The sequence below is a fragment of the Pimephales promelas genome, chromosome 3 (assembly GCF_988280905.1).
Source record: "Pimephales promelas chromosome 3, fPimPro1.hap1.1, whole genome shotgun sequence".
Classification (NCBI taxonomy): domain Eukaryota; kingdom Metazoa; phylum Chordata; class Actinopteri; order Cypriniformes; family Leuciscidae; genus Pimephales; species Pimephales promelas.
In genome coordinates, this window is record NC_142771.1 from 33,893,696 (window position 1) to 33,912,484 (window position 18,789).

The window sequence follows — 18,789 nt, forward strand, 5'->3', positions numbered from 1 at the left end:
GCATTAGGCACGCTTTAATGCAGGGCTGCCTCTCACTGGTTTAGTAACGTCATTGCGTCCTTTATTGTTACTTGCTTGTAAAACCTAGTAAAAATGATGTATTTTTTATTTCTGAGTAAAGTTAACACATACAACAAGGTTACACATACATCACTGAGAAATTGAATAAAATAATAAAATAAAGTATAAATAATATATATAAAATAAAGAGAGCAATTATTTTAAATTATTGTAATTTAAGCAACTGCCGTCTATAAGAACCTGATGAAAACAACTGCTGTCAACAATTAGTGATCAAAAGACCTTTGCTAACTTTTTCACTACTTCACTACTTTTTCCCCAATTAACTTAAAAATGAAAATTTCCTGATAATTTACTCACCCAAAATGCCATCCAAGATGTGTGTCTTTTCAGTGGAAATTTTCAGTGGATGTTAATTAGATTTGATTGGTAGATTTGATTCAACATTTTGGTTGCCATTCAAGTCCATTGTGTGTAGAAAAATCCTAAAATGTTTTCCTCAAAAAAGTTAATTTCCTTTCCACTGAAGAAAGAAAGACATGAACATCTTGGATGGCAGTGGGGTGAGTAAATTATCAGGAAATTTTCATTTTGGGGGGAAAAATCTTTTAAAATGAAGTTACTGCTAGGTTGATGTACAAGATATTGACAGTTGTCAGCACTGAAAAAAATGTTATGGTCCAAACTAAATAATGTTTAATTCACTGAATTGGCTTTATCACTCTCTCTCTCTCTCTCCTCTCCACTAGTGTGTGGTGAGCACACTGGTGCTGTGGCTGCCGTCGCATCATCCCAGTAGATGATGAACACTGGTGGTGGTTGAGGAGAGATCCCCTGACATGATTGCAAAGCACTTTGGGTGGACAGTAGTTCATATGAAAGCGCTAAAAGCCTCATGCATTCATTCAATGTAAAGTTGGAAACAATTTAAAAAATATATATATATATTTGTGTCTGAATGTGCTAACGTTGTTTTCTAAAAATAAGAAACATTGTGCTCTTAAAATAAGAACATATGTCTTGAAATTGGAATTGGACACATTGGAGTGTGTCAAAATATACCATTCACTTTAAAAAGATACTTAATTAAATGAAAGAAATCACCAAAATTGGCATTTTTTTCTAAGTAAGAAAATTTAAGTAAAATTTTCTCAAAACAAGCAAAATAATCTTTGGCTTTTAGTTCTAGGCAAGTTAATTTATCTTAGAAGAAAAAAAAAGAAGAATTCTTGCCTTATTTTAAGATTTTTTAACTCGGCAAGATTTCATTTTTTGCAGTGTAACCCTGTCTGCCACATGCTGCCTGTGACGTAACTCTGAAACCAACCTACTACTGTAAACGTATGTAATGTTGTAGTACATGATCTGCCATCCACTGGCAGTGCAAGAAAAGTTGGACGTGCACTTGTGGTGCCAAAGTCACACCGCTTGTTGCAACTCGCTTGTTGGATTAACTGGCTGGCCCAAACCCAACATTTGACTTTAAAACCCAAACCTGTTCTAAGGTTTAGTGTTTGTTGATGAACTTGCTGATACCTGCCAAATTCCCCATGGTCTATAGGATAAAGGCCCAGGTCTGGCAGAAAAAAAACGAAACCATTAAGAGAGGATCTTCTTTGGCTAGGAGCGGGATAGAAACCCATGTATCATCGTTTGAATCCAAAACCCTTTCAGCAACTAAACCTTTCTGCTCAAAGGCTCCCAATGGATATGGAATTGCACAGAAAAAAATCTTCACCTTAAAGGGATACTTCACTTTTTTGGGAAGTAGGCTTATTTTACAACTCCCTCAGGGTTAAACGTTTGAGTTTTACCGTTTTCTAATCAATTCAGCCGATTTTCTGGTATTTAGAAGAATATCAGTAACCAGACAGTTTCTGGTCTCATTGACTTCCATAGTAGGAAAAATATATACTATGGAAGTCAATGAGACCATAACTGCGGTGGTTACTGATATTCTTCTAAATACCAGAAAATCAGCTGAATGGATTAGAAAACGGTAAAACTCAAACGTTTAACCCTGAGGGAGTTGTAAAATAAGCCTCTTTCCCCCAAAAAATGGAGTATCCCTTTAAAGAAGAAGCTTTTTGTGCTGGAAAACAGCATTTTGAGGTGATTGTGTGTTGGTTTAAAATGTGTATTTCAAAAATAAGTAATGTGACTGGTTTTATTTTCTGTGAAAATCACTCTTAAAAAATTAACAATGACCTGCACCCCACGCTGCGAAAAACATACAAGTTACAGTGTCTCCAAAGTTGATGCAGGCACTGATCAGGACAATCATATTCTTCTTCTCCATTCATCCATGATTTATTGTGGACAGACAATCAGGTAATAAGGCCATGTGGATAATGAACACGCAAGCCTTAGAGGCAATCTGGAAAGTCCCCGAAGGCAAATACGGGAAGAATCTCAACAATGTCGTATGAGAAAATGGAATGCTATGCATGTCAATGCAGTCTCTTTGTCTTGAGTTTGAACTCTGGAGCTGAGGAGGAACCTGTGGTCCAGAATTAAAACATCTCTCTGCCTGATTCTGCTGTTTAAGGGCCGAAAGGGAACTGACATCAGAATGGATATTTCCCAAACTGACAAATTAAGACAACCACAAATGTTATTTCATTGTGTTGCCTTGCCTTCTCGTAAAATTATTTCACGGAATTATGGATTTTACAAGATTGCTCACAACTGCACTATGTTGGCCTGTTTTCTATGTATGTCTGATTGTTAAATAAAAAAAAAATTTAAAAAAATTATTTCACGTGTAGTCATTACTCGTTGCATTCTTGAGGAATTTAAGGGAACTAGGGTGAGTTTTAGTAATGCTTCCCTGATTAATCATTTACTAAAACATTCAGTGAAGATAGTGTGTGGTTTTGCGAATGCAGTTTCATTGTTCTTTTTCTACTTTTCTAAATCAATCCTTGTCCCATTTTAAAATCCCCTGGTGGCTAGTAACATGTCATAATTTAACAACAGTGTAACGGCTGCCAATGCATGTTGGTACATTTGCTTTCACACTTTGAGGAAAACTCTAAGTGAAAATAAGCGTGTATGTAACATAGATTTGTAAATGAGTCTGGATGGGCACCTGAAATATACACCATTGGACTGGCTGAGACAAAAAGAAAGGCTATGTTTGGAATATTTGCAACTATAAACATTTCAGCTACACTTGGCCAAATGGCTAGACAAAGAGCCTTATAGGGGGCCACAGTGTAATGGTGAATGAAACTCAGTGTGTGAATTTGAAGTGGTGGTAGTGCTGTTGAAAGAATAATTATATCACAATTTCAATCAATGAGTCACTAAAAGTGCATTATTACTAGTTGCTGAGTGCTGCTTATGCCCACCCCGGGAGTGATCTCCAGAGTCCTCTGTCCTTGACCATTCTTTCCAACTGGTTCCAAGTATCCGATCTTGTTGATTGTCAGCCTCAAGGTCACGTCACCAGGTGTTTCTTGGATGGCCTCTTATGTGCTTTCCTTGGGGGGTTCCACTTCAATGCCTATTGCTGTTGGTTGGCACCTTGGTGGATTACGAAGGTTGTGCTAACACAGTCTCATCCCAAGACGTCATACAGCTGACCATACGTCAACATCCGCCTTTTAAGGGTACCCTTAAACGTCGGTTAGATGACGATCCCGCGCCATCATACAACTGACGCTTCACCTTTAACGTTGGTTAGGTGACTGGGTAGGTTTAGGTCTGGGCAGAGAAAGTCTAATTGAAGAGAATTGACACTGGCTGGTTACTTCCGGGTTCTGGACTGTCTGCAGTAACACGTCTCTGTCCATGCGGGGGCGCTCGCGGTCGAGTGCAGAATGAATGGGAGTCAATGGGGTTTCACCCCCAGAAATCCACTTTTCTCAGGATGTAATTTTTTGTCAAGTAATTTTAAAGTTGCATTCAAAGGGGAGGGCTAAGATAATACACTGAAAATTGAATTTTTAAGTTCACTTCTGTTCTAAAAATCCATTCAAAACTGTGATGACGTCACACAATAGCAGAATGGTAGCGTGTTCGGGCCAACAACAGCCTAACCTGTAAGAAATCAAAAGGACATAAGTACTCGTTCATTCGACTTTTGGTCTATAATCTATATTGAACTTGCGGAATCAACAATAAAATCTATGTTGATTTAACGACAAGCAGGTGAAAGAGACACTTTTAGCCGTTTAGCCCCATAGACTCCCATTCATTCTGCACTCCAGTGGAATTCTAATGGAACTGCAACCAAGATGATACACAACGGGGCTAATAGGAAGTGCCAAGGCTCTCCGTTAGATGGGCTCTTGTCTGGGGTAGGGTTAGGATCTGATAACGTCATCTTACCGACGTTAAAGGGTACCCTAAAAAGGCGGATGTTGACGTATGGTCAAAAGACGTCCCAAGACGTCAGTTATATGACGTCTTGTGTCCCTATCTTCTCTAAATGATTTCTTCTTCAGCTGGGAATTGGTGTATTCTTTCCCAAAGATTGGTATTGCTGGTGGTGTCAGGCCAGCGGATCTGGAGAATACTTCCGAGACAGAAGATTGGGACCTTCCTAATGGTCATCTCGGGGTTTCAGCTCCATACAGCAACACTGACTTCATGTAGAGTTGAATAGGCGGATCTTTGCTGCCAAGGTCATATCTCTGGAGCTCCAGATGCTCTTGGGCTGTATAGGCCACACTTGCTTTGCCAATCCTTGCCTTGACATTTGCATCTGTGCCGCCCTGTTGGTTAATGATTTTGTGCAGGTAGGTGAAGGACTGGACTTCATTATGAATGGATCCCTGCTTGTGGATTTTATCTTGAGAATCTTGATCTTATCTCTGTTAAAGTTGAAGCCAATCTGAGATAAAATAGTTGCTTGCTGAATGTACATGGGTTTTATACACTCCTTATTGTGGTGCATTATGGAATTGAATGTTAACAGGATAATCTCAAAGGTTTCAAACACTTATCACTTTTTTGTAACAAACTTGGCGAAAAATTCAAACACAAAAATTCAGCTATTAACTCACACAAACACAGAGAGGTGGAGTGATACAGAAAGTGAAAAGACAGTGCTGTTGGGCTGCATATTAACACTGCTGGTCGAGCAAATTTGAGAACTGCACATAACAACAACAAAAAAAACAACACAAAACACTAAAAACAGTCCATTACCACATGAAAAAAAATGTACAAAATGGTCATACTGTGGCCATTTGACTATATACTGTGTGTATATCTACTGATAATAGGCTAACTGAAATTGTATGATTGATTAATATTGCATTTAAATAAATATAGCCTAATAATCTATTAGAAGAAAGAAAGAAGTCCGTGTACTTTCTCAAGTGTGTCATGAGGTCTGATCATGTCCTAATCCACACCCCTTTATCTACATTTCTGTCACAAACCGCAGTCAGATCATGTTTAAACATATAGCAACTTAAACAACTACTCCCCAACAATCACACGACTGTAATAACAGTTGAGAGGAATTCATAAACTCTTGTCCTGTATTTAACAGACTTCTCTGCTTAGTCATGGCTGTACACACACACACACACAGTAAGAGTCTCTGCGCCTCCCAGTGTGTGTGTACGCGCACCAATTGGGCACGCACTTGACCGACTCTTGGTCGACACGGGCGGGGCTCCCGGTTTATGAAACTGAATTACCGGCAGACCAAAACTAAACTTACCGCTTCTCGCTGTGTGTGTGTCGTGCGTGCGTGGGAATGTACTCGCTGCTGCGTGGGAACAATCACATGAACGGCTCTATAATGTCTTAACATTGGATTTTATCACCGAGAGCCTCAAGATTGAGAGACTTTGACATCTGCAGCTGTTTATCTTTTGCCCTGCTTTTTAACGTTGGACAAAAATGAAATAAACATAGCCTATACACCCTCGATATTTCACAGGGACCTGGAGATTTCAGCTGTTAATATTTTACTCCGTTTCTAAGTGCTTGTGAATCGAATAAGGGTAGGTGATCGTTTCTTTCGTAACGATTTATTTTCAGTCTTTGCTGTGTAGGTTAATATATACGCCAATGAACGTACCGGTGCGTCTTGAGATCAAATCGATGCATTTATGTGGCATACTGCATCGTACAGTTTTAAAGAATATGCGGTTTCTTACCATATCGGATTAAGATGTTTGGTGTATTTCAATTCTAAACGATTTTCAGGGTGTGTAATGCTTAAATACCCGAACTTGAACTTGATGTTAGCTGAGTGTTTTTAAATCATGAGACGATTGCATGTCGTGGAGGCGCGTGTGCTGTTCCGTGTTTACGACTTCATTCTATATAGTCCAGTTTACTTGATAGATATGCTTCATCCCCGTTTCCAGTGATATTACAAACCGCATGGTGATTTGCAGGTCTTAGTGCCTATATCAGTTAAACCCTGCGTTGGTTGTCAGAGGGACAATCTTTCTGATACGAATAAGCCAGTGTGTTTTCCATAGTCCACTATCATTTCACTTATTTCCTGCACTGGCCACAGTGACGTCAGTTCGAATGTTATGGATGCCCCGCCTCAATAGTGATTTTTAAATGTATCAGCTGATTGTTGATTACCTGTATTTCATGCATTCAGCCTGTTCAAAACCAAAGGCCACTGCTGGCTGGTGATTGTGTGTTGCCCTTTTTCATGTAGGGTTCTGGTAAAGCCGCAGTCACACATGACTTGAGCAAGCAAAATGTTTTTATAAATCATTGAAAATTCACAAATGCTAATTAATTAGGCTATTTAATGGATTAAGGTACATGCAGTTATAAGTTATAACTGGGAGAATGACACAAAACAAATAAAAATATTTAGATTTTTTTCTTCTTTTTTTCCCAATAATGAGTTTTCAAAAAAACGTATACATTTATCTCTAGAAACTTGAATAGATCTGTAGACTCATATGGTTCATCTTTGTTCTTTGTCATTATATTCAGACAAAAAAATCTCAGTGTTCTATTTGTTTACTTTCCACTGAGAGTAACTTTACTCCGCTGAGAGTAACACTGGCATTAAACCAGTGTTGGAAATTATGCATTACAAGCAAAGCGAGTTACATAATCAGATTACTTTTTTAAGTAACTAGTCAAGTAACGCATTATTTTGAAATTTCCAACAAGATATCTGAGTTACTTTTTTAAATAAGTAACGCTGTTTACACCTCTTGACACCTCTCCCGTCCCCATGTTGAGAGAAATCGAGAATAAGTTTTCGTATTTACAAGGTGGGAAGTCGTGTTTACTATGTCAGGTGCGTTCAAGTCACTTTCTGCGGAGCAAGAAGGTGGTGCACCATTTCTTATTTAACTGCACAAAAATGCAAGGTTTTCAACTCTTCTAGATAATGAAGAACAAAGAATGTGCATCAGATGTGCTTTGCTTTTTAATGTTTTTAATTAATTTATGAAGCCACTGTAAAATTTAAATATTGGTAATAATATTTATAATACCTAAAAATGGTGGTATTCCGCCATGTTTCTCGTTGACACATGACACATCCCCAACTCGTAAACATCCCACTCGTTTACCATCTTTCAGCGTAATTTGAACGCACCATAAGCAGAGAGATGCTGTGTGTGAACATGATGGTTATTGTAGTTCTATACTAATGTTAAGTATAGTATTTAATTTAATAATGAAACACAAATACACTTTGTACATTTAATCTCACTTTATTATCCAATAATAAAGTGAATTTGCATTTCCTTCAGCCTGAGGCTTATTCACTTCACTTACGGTGTGAAAAGGCTATTTCATTTGCCAAAAATAGAACTTTACACATTACTTTGCATAAAATGTAACTAGGTAATGCAGTTAGCTACTTTTTAGGGAGTAACACAATATATTAACACTACTTTTAAAATTAACTTTCCCCAACACTGCATAAAATCGAGGTAAACGCACAACAGGGAGAAGGAAGGACACAAATAGAAACAGCAATGGCACTAAACAGACAAATGTACAGTGCAAAGCAGAGGACACTTTTTGGCACAAACAGAATGCCATAATTTTTTAAACAAAGCCTTCCATAATTAAAAGAACGAGACAACATAAAGAATGCACATCAGTAAACTAATTTATCTTATTTATCTGGGGAAAATGTAGGTATTACAAAGCAATCTATTCTCATTGTGTTCATTACAAACAGGCTTCCAAGGCACCATAATGTCATATCCAATGATCTAAAAACCAGTTCCAGGGGAGCATAACTAACTAAATATTTAATGATTATGATACAAATTGAGATGCATCCATATGCCATACTTCCTGTGTCTACAGCACTTTTTTCGGGTTTCGAAACACAACCTGCATGTTAGCCTTTTAGGGGGTGTGTGCCGCTTCAGGTCATGCTTATGTGTTTTAAAAAGGCATTTACTGGCCTGCATCTAATTCAGTATCCCTGTGAAACATTATCGCTGATGTTTTGCATGCATATACACAAGAGATAGTCAAGAATACAAGCAGTTATTTTATTGGGAGAGCTAGAGCGTCTATTCTGAAGTTTGCACTGCGCGAGGTGTCCCTGGCCTGTCGCCACATCCCACTCCAGCTTGTGGCCGCAATGCTTTCGAAACATTATCTCATTCAGGGGATCATCATTCGTGGTGATGTAACAAGCCCGATTAAGCATGGCTTCGATCGACTGTCGTCATTATGTGTCGCAGGTGCGGTCCAACTGGGCTCTAGGTCGACACAGTAGAGGAAAGGACAAGGGGAGGATAGTGTTGGAGTAGGTTGTTGGACATGTAGGTTGAGGAGTAGGTGCCGCAGGTGGCTATAAGTAATGGAGAAGAGTGATCATATGTGGATGAGTCACGCGGCAGTGTGTGTCCGTCTCACTGTCGGTCTGTCTAGCCAAGTGTGGATCGCTTTCATTACATGTGGGTTTGTTTTCTTTCAAGCTTCCCAATTTAAAAGACATTTCTGGCAATGAAACTGTTTATTAAAGTGGCATGTGTGTTTATTAAAGTTCTGCTGTGCTAAATTGCACTCTGTTTGTATTAATTGCCTGACTGGGCCAGATATAATAACATCGGTTCGACCAGCGATTTATCAAACAATGGTAGTAAGCAGAGGGTTTTTCACGCCAACAGTTTGCAGTGATTAAAGACATCTTAAAGGTACAATATGTAGGATTTTTCACCACCAGGGATCGCTAACCTCTTACAATAACATAGGCGTACATCGATGACGCAAAGCATTAGGCGGAAATATGGATCTTGTTGTCCGAGCTGATGGATCTTTTATGTATATGTGAATACTTTGTTTTTAACATGACTGTGGTGTGAAGCATGGCGCAATTGCAATAAGAGACGTATACTAGCATCTCACACACACCGCGAGTCCATTACTAACATTATACGCAAGTGCTCAATTAATACTCACAGGTCAGTTTATTAGACAAATTAAATTTTAGTTAACGCAGCGCTGTTTCTCTTGCTCTAGCATTTACACTATCACACTAAACGGCATTTAAATGTGTGTTGAATGCTGTTAGTTAGGTTGTGTGTTGGCTGTATGAGACTAGCGGTAAGATAGATCAACATTAGAATAACATAACATTTCATCATGTTGAACTAAATAACATTGATTAGTTTTATGTACATTTGCTCACCTGTCTAATAAAGTACATGAAATACTCTTGACAGAGATGCCACTTGCGTAAAAAATAGTCGCGTACGTGGAGCGGCATCTCGAAAGATGTTGATCTTTGTTTTAGTCCTGTTTTTGTCTCAAAGTCTGCTTGCCATGGTCCATAATGTTTGAACAAAACAACAGCAGCGTGAGCGTACCGTTAGGCGTAACCCAGTTGTCCACGTCTGCCGCCATGGTAACTATTTGAAACCGAGGGTAACGTGGATGGCGACTCCCTCACCCCTGCTTGGTTAAATTTTCTCACGATTTACGAATAGTTGGAAACATTTGGGATTTTGTAAGTAATCAACTAAGCAAAATATGTAACATTGGCCTAGTAGTTTTTGGATATTTTAACTGCCAAAATCCTACATATTGTACCTTTAAGTCGTTGATTTCCAATAGGTATGTTTACATGCGCTCATTTTCGTCAATCCAAATGAATCCAATCCAATTTCAGATACTGAAAGTTTTGATGGAATGAATGAACCCTAAACCTTGCAATCCACATTACATGTATTCTGAACTACAAAAAAAAAAGAAAACTACAAAAAAAAAAGAAAACAGTGAAAGCTAGAGTGATAATGTCACCAGAGCTATTGTAGCCATGTTTCTGTTACAAATTTGCGCAAAACTTTTGAGATATTTTCTAAATGTCGATAAAAAAACTTCCATTAACCAATGTTTTGTCTAAAACATAAAAAGTCAAAGGTGTGACTCTTTATTTTTATTTTATTTTTTGTGAGATGACCGTGTGTTCTTTTTAGCTATGTACAAGTCAATATGAAATTCTTCTCGCAGTAGCGTACTTTTTTTTTTTTAACCAGTTCTTTGTACCTCAGAAAGAGCTCAACTGCGGTCTGAATAGCACCAATGTGTTGTGAAATTACATCCTTTGTCACCACAGGTATGTGGTTTACGGTAACAGGGGTTGCAAAACAGCAATAAGCGAGGATTGAAGGTAATAATAGAATGTGACGATATCAGATTCAGCACTACTTGTAAGTATAACCAAGTTCTTCCTGCGGTGTGTAAAATAGAAACATTTTGTTGAAAAGAAAATTCTAAGTAACAGCATCACTTTCTGAAAGACATGTTCACTGACTTGTTTGACAACTTTTGAAAGAAGAGACTATTGTCACTTAAAGTTGCTAAAACCCCACAGCTATAATGCTTCAAGTTTCATATTTTCAACGAAGCAGCATTCGAATTGTGTCAGAGCTGTTGGGGACGTCCCAGCAGCACACCCCCCTCTTCGAAAGTGGACTTCATTAAAGTCGGCATGAAATCAAATTTTCAAATCTTCTTTTTATATGTAATATTGTAGTGTTTATTATAAATGATTTATCTGTGCACCTCATTATTTAAAAAAAAAATCATGTACCCTTGTAATCTTTAATCAAATACATTACCCTTCCCTCCCCCATCGAAACAACCTCTCTTCTATTTTGGTCACGTGGAATGGCGAAAGGGTGCGGCCAGATCCGATGAGGGTGCGGCTATCGGTGCACCGCCTCTCAGAGAAACGCATTCAAATCTGCCTCCATTTTGTTTGCAACGCCCAACCTCCAACGATCCAATCAATTCACGAAGGATGAAATCAAGTCAAACTTTATTTATAGAGCACAAGTTTAACAACCGTAGTTGATCCAAAGTGCTTTCCAGTACAATAAAATAGTTCAATCAAATAAAATAAATATAGTAAAAAGAGATAAAAGCAAGTAGCAAAACATTTGGTGTATCAACATATACAACCTGTAGAACACCGACTAATTTAAAAATAAATACATGACCTTATGACCTTATTCGAATGCAAGAGAGTAAAAATAGGTTTTTTAATCAAGCCCCGCCCTATACATATTTTTTCTCATTTCAGAAGCCGTTTCACTCGGATATACGTCACAACAAGGAAAAAATGACAATCTCAACTTCCGTTTCACGCCGACTTTAACACACCACTTTGTTCATTCGCACATATTTAAAAAATGTTTAGAATTCGCACGTAAATGAACTTCTTAGACATTCATATGCATTTTTAGAAACATGCAGTCCCTGCTTGGGTTCTGGAATAAATGAATGTATCTTTTTTTAATCAAAATTGCAGCTGTGCCAGAGGATGTATTAACAGGAACATGATCTCATGTGGTTTCATTTTAGTTGCTGATTTCACTGACTTGATTAACTTGACCTCAATGAACTCGGCATTTTCTTTGGGAGCGTTTTCTGATTTAATCATGCACTCACTACTAATATTAACATTATCTATATATTAAACATGTGGTAGCACTAAAGGTTGATGCATAATTATAGTCATTATGTGAGTAAACAATCATAAATCGCATGGAGAATTGTAACGTGCATAAATAGTAAGGTAAGAGAGGCTGTTTTTCACACATATATTGTATATTTCAGCACATTTAATTCGTTTTTGCACTTTAAAAAAGCAAGAATGCTCTAGATGTGTTTGGGTGAAGAAAAGATTGTGGTCTTTGAAATATTCTTGGAGCATGTAATTACTGTGTGTCTTGCCTGTTTCAGGTGTTGTTTGATTTGATTGTGGCATGCTCTTGAACATTTCTCCACGTGACTGTAATGAGCAAAATGGTTTCTAAATGAGACGGTTAAGTTCAGAAACAGTGCTGCTGGTGTGAAATGATGTGTAAGTGTATTGTGTAATTTTGGAGGGTTTTGGTAATGTTATGGGTGTTTCCACAGGAAGGGCTTTGATCAATAGAGTGTCTTTGCATTGGGTTATGTTTACCCCGAATAATTATATTAAAAGCTGATATAGGTTGGGAGATCATTTACAAATAATTACAGTTGCTTGCTTCAATCTGTTATTCAAGAATATTGGCTTTTCTACCTTGCTGAAACCTGCCTGATCACCACCATAATGTATATTTTGTCATGTTGCTGGTGGACCAGTTACACCAAATTAGTTTTGCTTGAGAACAAGCATGATTAGGCTGGTCCACCAGTTAGACCAGCCTGGAAAAACATGGATTTCAGGCTGGTTTAGGGTACCTCTCATACATTTTCCACACACACAGAGTGTTTCTGTGTTATATTTCAGGTTAGATTTTTAGGTTTTTTATATGAAGGCTTGCTCTCATAATCTCTTCACTTTAGAGGCCCGTGGTGGAGAACATCAGGCAGATGGATGGAGTGGCCGCAGGGAGCTTCCTGGTGGGTCGGTTGATTTGTGGTCTTGCTGTCATAGTCAAATTTAGATACAAAGTCAAAACCGCATTTTAAACAGACAAAAACTTATAGTATCATTAAGTCAGCCCTTTTAAGCCACAGTGGTGGTTTCAGTCATATACAATGTTTTCAGTGAGTCCTCCCCACACACAGCGCCACTACACTTCACATTCATTCACTGCAGATCGAAGGAATTTTACCAAGTGTAATGGTGCATTGAATTAATGTTGAAATTAACATTCGAGTTGAGCACACTTGAACACAATTATAGTTATAAGTCGCAATGAAACAAAAGTAGCGACAGATAATTTCTTCCGTAATGTGATGTACATCCGAGTGTAACGGATTAATGAAAATAAAATAGGTTTAGGGACTTGGTTCTATCCATCGGTTGTTGATTGGATTTGGACATTGCACTCAAAAACTAATGTGTGCTTGAAGTTTATTGTGGTAGGCCAAGGTGTAAGCGGGACAACAGTTTGAAGAAATCCAGCATTCGTCACCAGAGAGAAGTCTTTCGTTTTCACCGCAAGAGCAAGTTATGTCCATTTCTTGGTATTTACTAACTTTGACTTTTGCCTCAATATACTCATAATTGCTGCTTCTTATTAGTTAGTAAGGTAGTTGTTGTTAAAGGGGTTATGAAATGAGAAAATTTTCCTTGAGCTTTTGAGGTCATCATATTATAAGAATATCCTGTAAGTTTCAGAACTGAAAACGTCCTTGTTAGTCCAATAAAAGCTTTTAGTGACACCAGGCTCAGCAAACGACTCGTTTTTCAAAGTGGGGAACTATGACGTCAAAGAGGATAAAACACCACCCCCGCAGAAGAAGATCAACGCCTACTTCAACATGGCCGGTTTAGCCCCGCCCACCGATTCGCGCATTACACGCATAGCTAAATAACATAGATGCCTACCTCGTGATGACAAACCGGATCGAGCTACCGAGCAATACAGAATATTGTGCAGTGCCTGGTTGTGGAAGAAGACAGTCGCTGCATAAGCTTCCTCTGGATTTCAACAGGACTGCATGGATAAACTTTATTTTTAATGACGTTCCAGCTGATGAGGTAAAACATCGTCCGTCTGTTCGCTTCATTTCACTAAAGATTGTTTTGTAAACAAGACTGGATTTGCAGACCGATTAAGAGTAAAGAACGGTGCTGTGCCGTCTATATTGGATCTGACAGGAATGGTGCAACACACGGACTCTGGGTCGAACATGTATGGGCGAATCATTCCGGTTGCCATTTTACAACATTGGACATTTTTAAACAATTTCCCCCAAGTGCATCGACGGGTGAGTTGAAACTCATTATAATATGCAAAACTGTTATCCACTCACAGCAGTGGGCGTTTACTTCCAAATCTTCAGTGCGAGACGCCCATAAAAACTGAGCGTTTTTCAGGTAGGCTAAAAACTTGGGTACAAAATACCCTATTACTTATTCATTTTGATGTTTTTGAATGCAAAAACCAAGCGAATGTCATAATATGACCTCAGACAACAATATAAAAACTTTAAAAAGCCAGTTCATGACCCCTTTAAGTTTAGGTATTAGGTAAGATTTGGGGATGTAGAATATTGTCATGCAGAAAAGACATTTAAAATGTGCTTTATAAGTACTAATAAACAGCCAGATTAGCAAAATGCATGCTAATAAGCAACTAATAGTGAGAATTGGACTCTAAACGTAAGTGTTACCGAAAGTAAAGCATTTCTCAAGAAGATCGATTTACAAAATAATAGATAGACTTTACGCCCAAGTTAGGGATGTGTTAGTTAAAGAACCTTGGCTGAAGCAAATTAACATGCTAAATAATTTGTCATTGTAAATGATGATGATGGAAAAATAGCAATAAGGCTTACAATGCTCATTTAGCTGGTTAACCATGAGACAAACATATGACCAAACACTTTTAACACTGTATAATTCACACAGCCAATGTCCATCCATTTTTCCTCATAATGTTGTATTAGTATTAAAAAGTTTACAGTATAAGAAATTGTCCAGCAAGTAAGTCGAAAATCGCTAACCCTAATGCACGTGCTGTATTTACGATTTCTGAATATGTAAACTTCCCACAAGGACACTTCTTAAGTTCTGCCGTCGCCTCTCTTTGAAATTGCATTGTGCCCTAAGCAGGGAACATTTTCTGAGAAACTCCCTATTCCCTCCCCACCACCAACCAATCCATCCAGTTTCTATTACTATCTGTGTGCATACAAATTTGGGGGATGTAGTTCTTCATCCTGTGGAATGTAAGAATGTCTATTTTAGACATTAAAATACAGTGAATATTTACTATTGACTGCATAATCCAGTAGGCAGTAGTTTATATTGGGTCTTGGGCTGTTGTTTTGTCCCGTCTGTAGTTATGCCTGTGTGCTAATATTATTGCAATGAGGATGAAGGGCCACTTTTAAATAGGTCGGCCAGCTCGCCTGTCTCTATCTTTAGCATACAGTGTGGCATGAGTCTGAGGCTGCCGACCCTGTTTGTCTACTTGAAGTCATGTGCAGTCTGGACAGAATCAAACTAGTCTAGACTACAAACCAAAAACTGAGGGCGTGTTTTGTGCCGCTGTGTGACTTGGCCTTCAATGGCCTTTTGGGAGTAGGTGGATGCATGATGACTAATAAAAACTGACAAGAAGATTCCTGTAAGGTCAGTGTGAACGCATTGCACAACCGTCCACGGTTTCTTCTCAGAGAAGGGCTTGGTAAAAATCCCAGTGGTTTTGCCTGGAAAACTGTGCTCTGTTGAACATTATGTCACCAGATGTGTTGTTTGGGGCGTTCAGCATACCTTGCTTGAAACTATGTGGATGCCATCCAGCCAAGTCTCCCTTCCATTAGTCATATCTTGGCACTGCTATGTGCCCGCCGAATGATGTAAACTCTTTCAAATATGCAAGAGGTGGATCAAGCACTTTGCAAAGGCAGAAAAGAAGCATTAGCCACAAGAGGCCTCTTCTTTTGGGAAACAAAAACAGGAAAAAGAGAACAATCGAGCGCTTGCCATGTTGACGGCAAGCATCACGATAAAAACAAAGCAGTAATAGAAGCTGTTAGATTGCTGCTCTGGGATGCAGCCCAGATTTTCGCTCGCACTCTTGCACAAGCGTGGCATGCACAACTGCAGACTCATCACGGCACACTCACTCCCATGTGGAGCGCTGGCGAGAGCACTTTCCTTCTGTTCTTGTCTTGTCTGTCCACAGCCATGGTAAGCTAGTATGTGTCACACATGTTCCTGCTCTGGTGTGTGCGGGGTCTGAAGGAAGGAAACCAAGCCTGCCTGCTTGGAATTGCTGTTTTTCCCTGTTTGTATGAGCTGCAGGGGCCTGCTGCTGTTTTCTTCTTCGTTCTCTCTTTCTCTTTCCCAACCCAACTGTGTCTTTTCCCCTCCACCTTAGTTTCGTGTTGTCAACACAGCTCAAGGTCACTCCCAGATCTCCACCTTGAGCGCTCCTAAAAGCAGCAGAAATGATTTTGACGTGGGAATGACCATTTGCTTAGACCTCTTTAATGCGGGTGACTGAAAATGTACAACTTTGCCAAGCTTTCAAAACTCTACGACTATAACAGAGATTGAGTGGGTTAATGGGAGCTGTGTGGCTCCTGTCATATTTGGTCTGTTGCACTCGCTTAAGTAGTGTAAGCCTTTCAGTCGTATTTGAGAGGAAAATTATTTGGCGTAGCGGTGCTGGTGGATACTTTCTTTCAGCATCTCATGTCATGAGCATCTCATTTTTAAAATGGTTCTTGAAACTGCATTCTGTTTGGTACCGCTTGCTTTTTTTTTAAACGTAAAAACAAAAATTCCTTTGTGTACGCCTTTGTGTATGCAAATGGTTGCTTGGTAACGTAAACAAACCGACGCTCTGGACAGTTAATGGGCCAGCGCTTCATCATCACGAAAGTTTAAGCTTTGCCAATTGAAATATTCAAGCTCAAGACGACACGAAGGGAACTCGCTTTTGTGTGGGAAGTTTAAACATAAAGCACGCGTCCAAAAAGCAGCGTATCGGACATCACGCGAACAGTCAACTGAGCTCTCTTGACCTTGAACAGACATGCTCAAACAAAATTGTCAAAATACATTAAGTTTTGGCAAGTATCCTTGGAAACTGTCAGTTACGTCTTAACTGAACGTTAACAGTTGAGAAATAAAACGGGTGTGTAAACGTAGGCCTATATTGCATCCGTGGAGCTCTTAAAGTGACAGCAGCCTAATATTCCCTTTGCTGACTAGGGGTGGAGGAAAAATTGATTCTTAGATGCATCGCGATGCGGACGTGGACGATTCTGAATCAATTCACAAAATGTCAAAAATCAATTTTCAAAAAATATATATATATATTTTTAGATATAATAACGTAATATTGATGAAACGCAAAAGATGGAACTCTGAAGTGCGGAAGTGCAGTGGCCAGACCATCAGAGACGCGATGGCGCGTGATCCAAACACCCTCGTTAAAACCTGACGTGTAGGGATGGGCAACGATTAATCGCGATTAATCGCATCCAAAATAAAAGTTTGTATTTACATGATATATGTGTGTGGTGTGTATAATTATTTTGTATATATAAATACTAACACATGCATGTATATATTTAAGATTATTATCACAAAAGATTCAGATAATCGATTTAGCATCGAATCGCAGCCCTCTGAATCGTAATCGGATCGAATCGTGAGGTGCCTAGAGATTCCCATCCCTACTGCTGACTGTGTTTTTAATCTTACAAAATCGAATAACAAAAGACAAAGAACAATCACTCATTGCTCTTTACTGAATAACTTTTGTAACTTTAATAAGGATGTTTCACGGCCAGTAAATTTTAAATAAAGTCACCGGACATTGGTAGTTGTGGCAAAAAGTTAGTTTAGTGCTCTAATATATTAGAGCCAGACCAATATTATCGGCCGATATTAGGCATTTTCCAAACGATCGGTATCGGCGGTTATAATGGCCGATAAATGAATATTTCAAAAATAAAATAAAAACGGACGAAACACGCTTAACCATGTCACGAGTGTTGGAGTTGTATAGTTTGTCCACCAGAGGGCACTCTACACCGTTCCTGTTGGCAACACTCGTTGAGATGGTCATGATACATACATTGCTTGCAAACATCCCCATCAGTTCTCTTAACTCAAATAAGCATGACAAAATTTGTGACTATCATGTCCAGTTTAAAAAAATAAATAAAATATCGGCCGATATATCGGATTTTAAAACCCCAAAATATTTGTATCGGTATCGGCCTTCAAAATCCTTTATCGGTCGGGATCTAATATATATACACCCAATTCTCTTTCACAGTAATAAGAGTGCCCTTGGTAATATTCAAAAATTGTCCTTTTGTATTCTGAAGAAAGTAAGTCATTCAGGTTTGTAGCGACATGTGGTGTGAGAAAGATTCCTTTCAACTGACGTTGTGGCAGAATTTAAGCAGAGAGTGAAACTGTGTCATCAGCCCACATGCTTGTGCCCCGGGTTAGACCGCTCGCCTAAACCACAAGAACCAGATCTGCACCTTCAAGCCCTGCTGTCTACTTCCCAGCGTTTCATTTTCATGATAATGAGCTTCACCTGCGCTGCACAGGAGTCATATACACTTATCAGTGTTTGCATTTGCAACTTGCACATGAAAGGGATGGGCTTTGTGTGATAAGATCATTTCCTTTCTCATGATCTCTGCCATCAGTGGGGGAAGGGAGTCCAAGAAGACCAGATGTTCAAACAACGTGTCAATTAATATTATCAAGCGTTAAAAAAAATTCCAGGAGCTTCATGTCTCCAGTAATAAATGATTCCTGACAGTAGTTTTTGAAGTACTGGGCAGATGTATTGATGCTCTGTTGAGCGCTGCAGCACAGAAGTCATGCGAGGGCGTGAGGATAAAGTCATACCCAGCCCTTGCACT

General features: G+C 38.9%; 1 protein-coding gene across 4 annotated transcripts in view; it reads left to right on the plus strand.

Annotated features, from left to right (window-relative positions):
- Positions 1-5,628: 5,628 nt before the first annotated feature.
- The window catches only part of rhbdf1a (rhomboid 5 homolog 1a (Drosophila)), a 66,249-nt gene continuing 53,088 nt past the window's right edge, over positions 5,629-18,789 (plus strand). For 2 of the 4 annotated variants that reach the window (XM_039685968.2, XM_039685970.2), the window contains exon 1: positions 5,629-5,987. The gene's annotated coding sequence lies outside the window, so the exon portion shown is untranslated. Of the gene's footprint in view, positions 5,988-13,948; positions 14,152-18,789 lie in introns of those variants that run through there. The other 2 variants (XM_039685971.2, XM_089128768.1) reach the window with 2 other exon arrangements.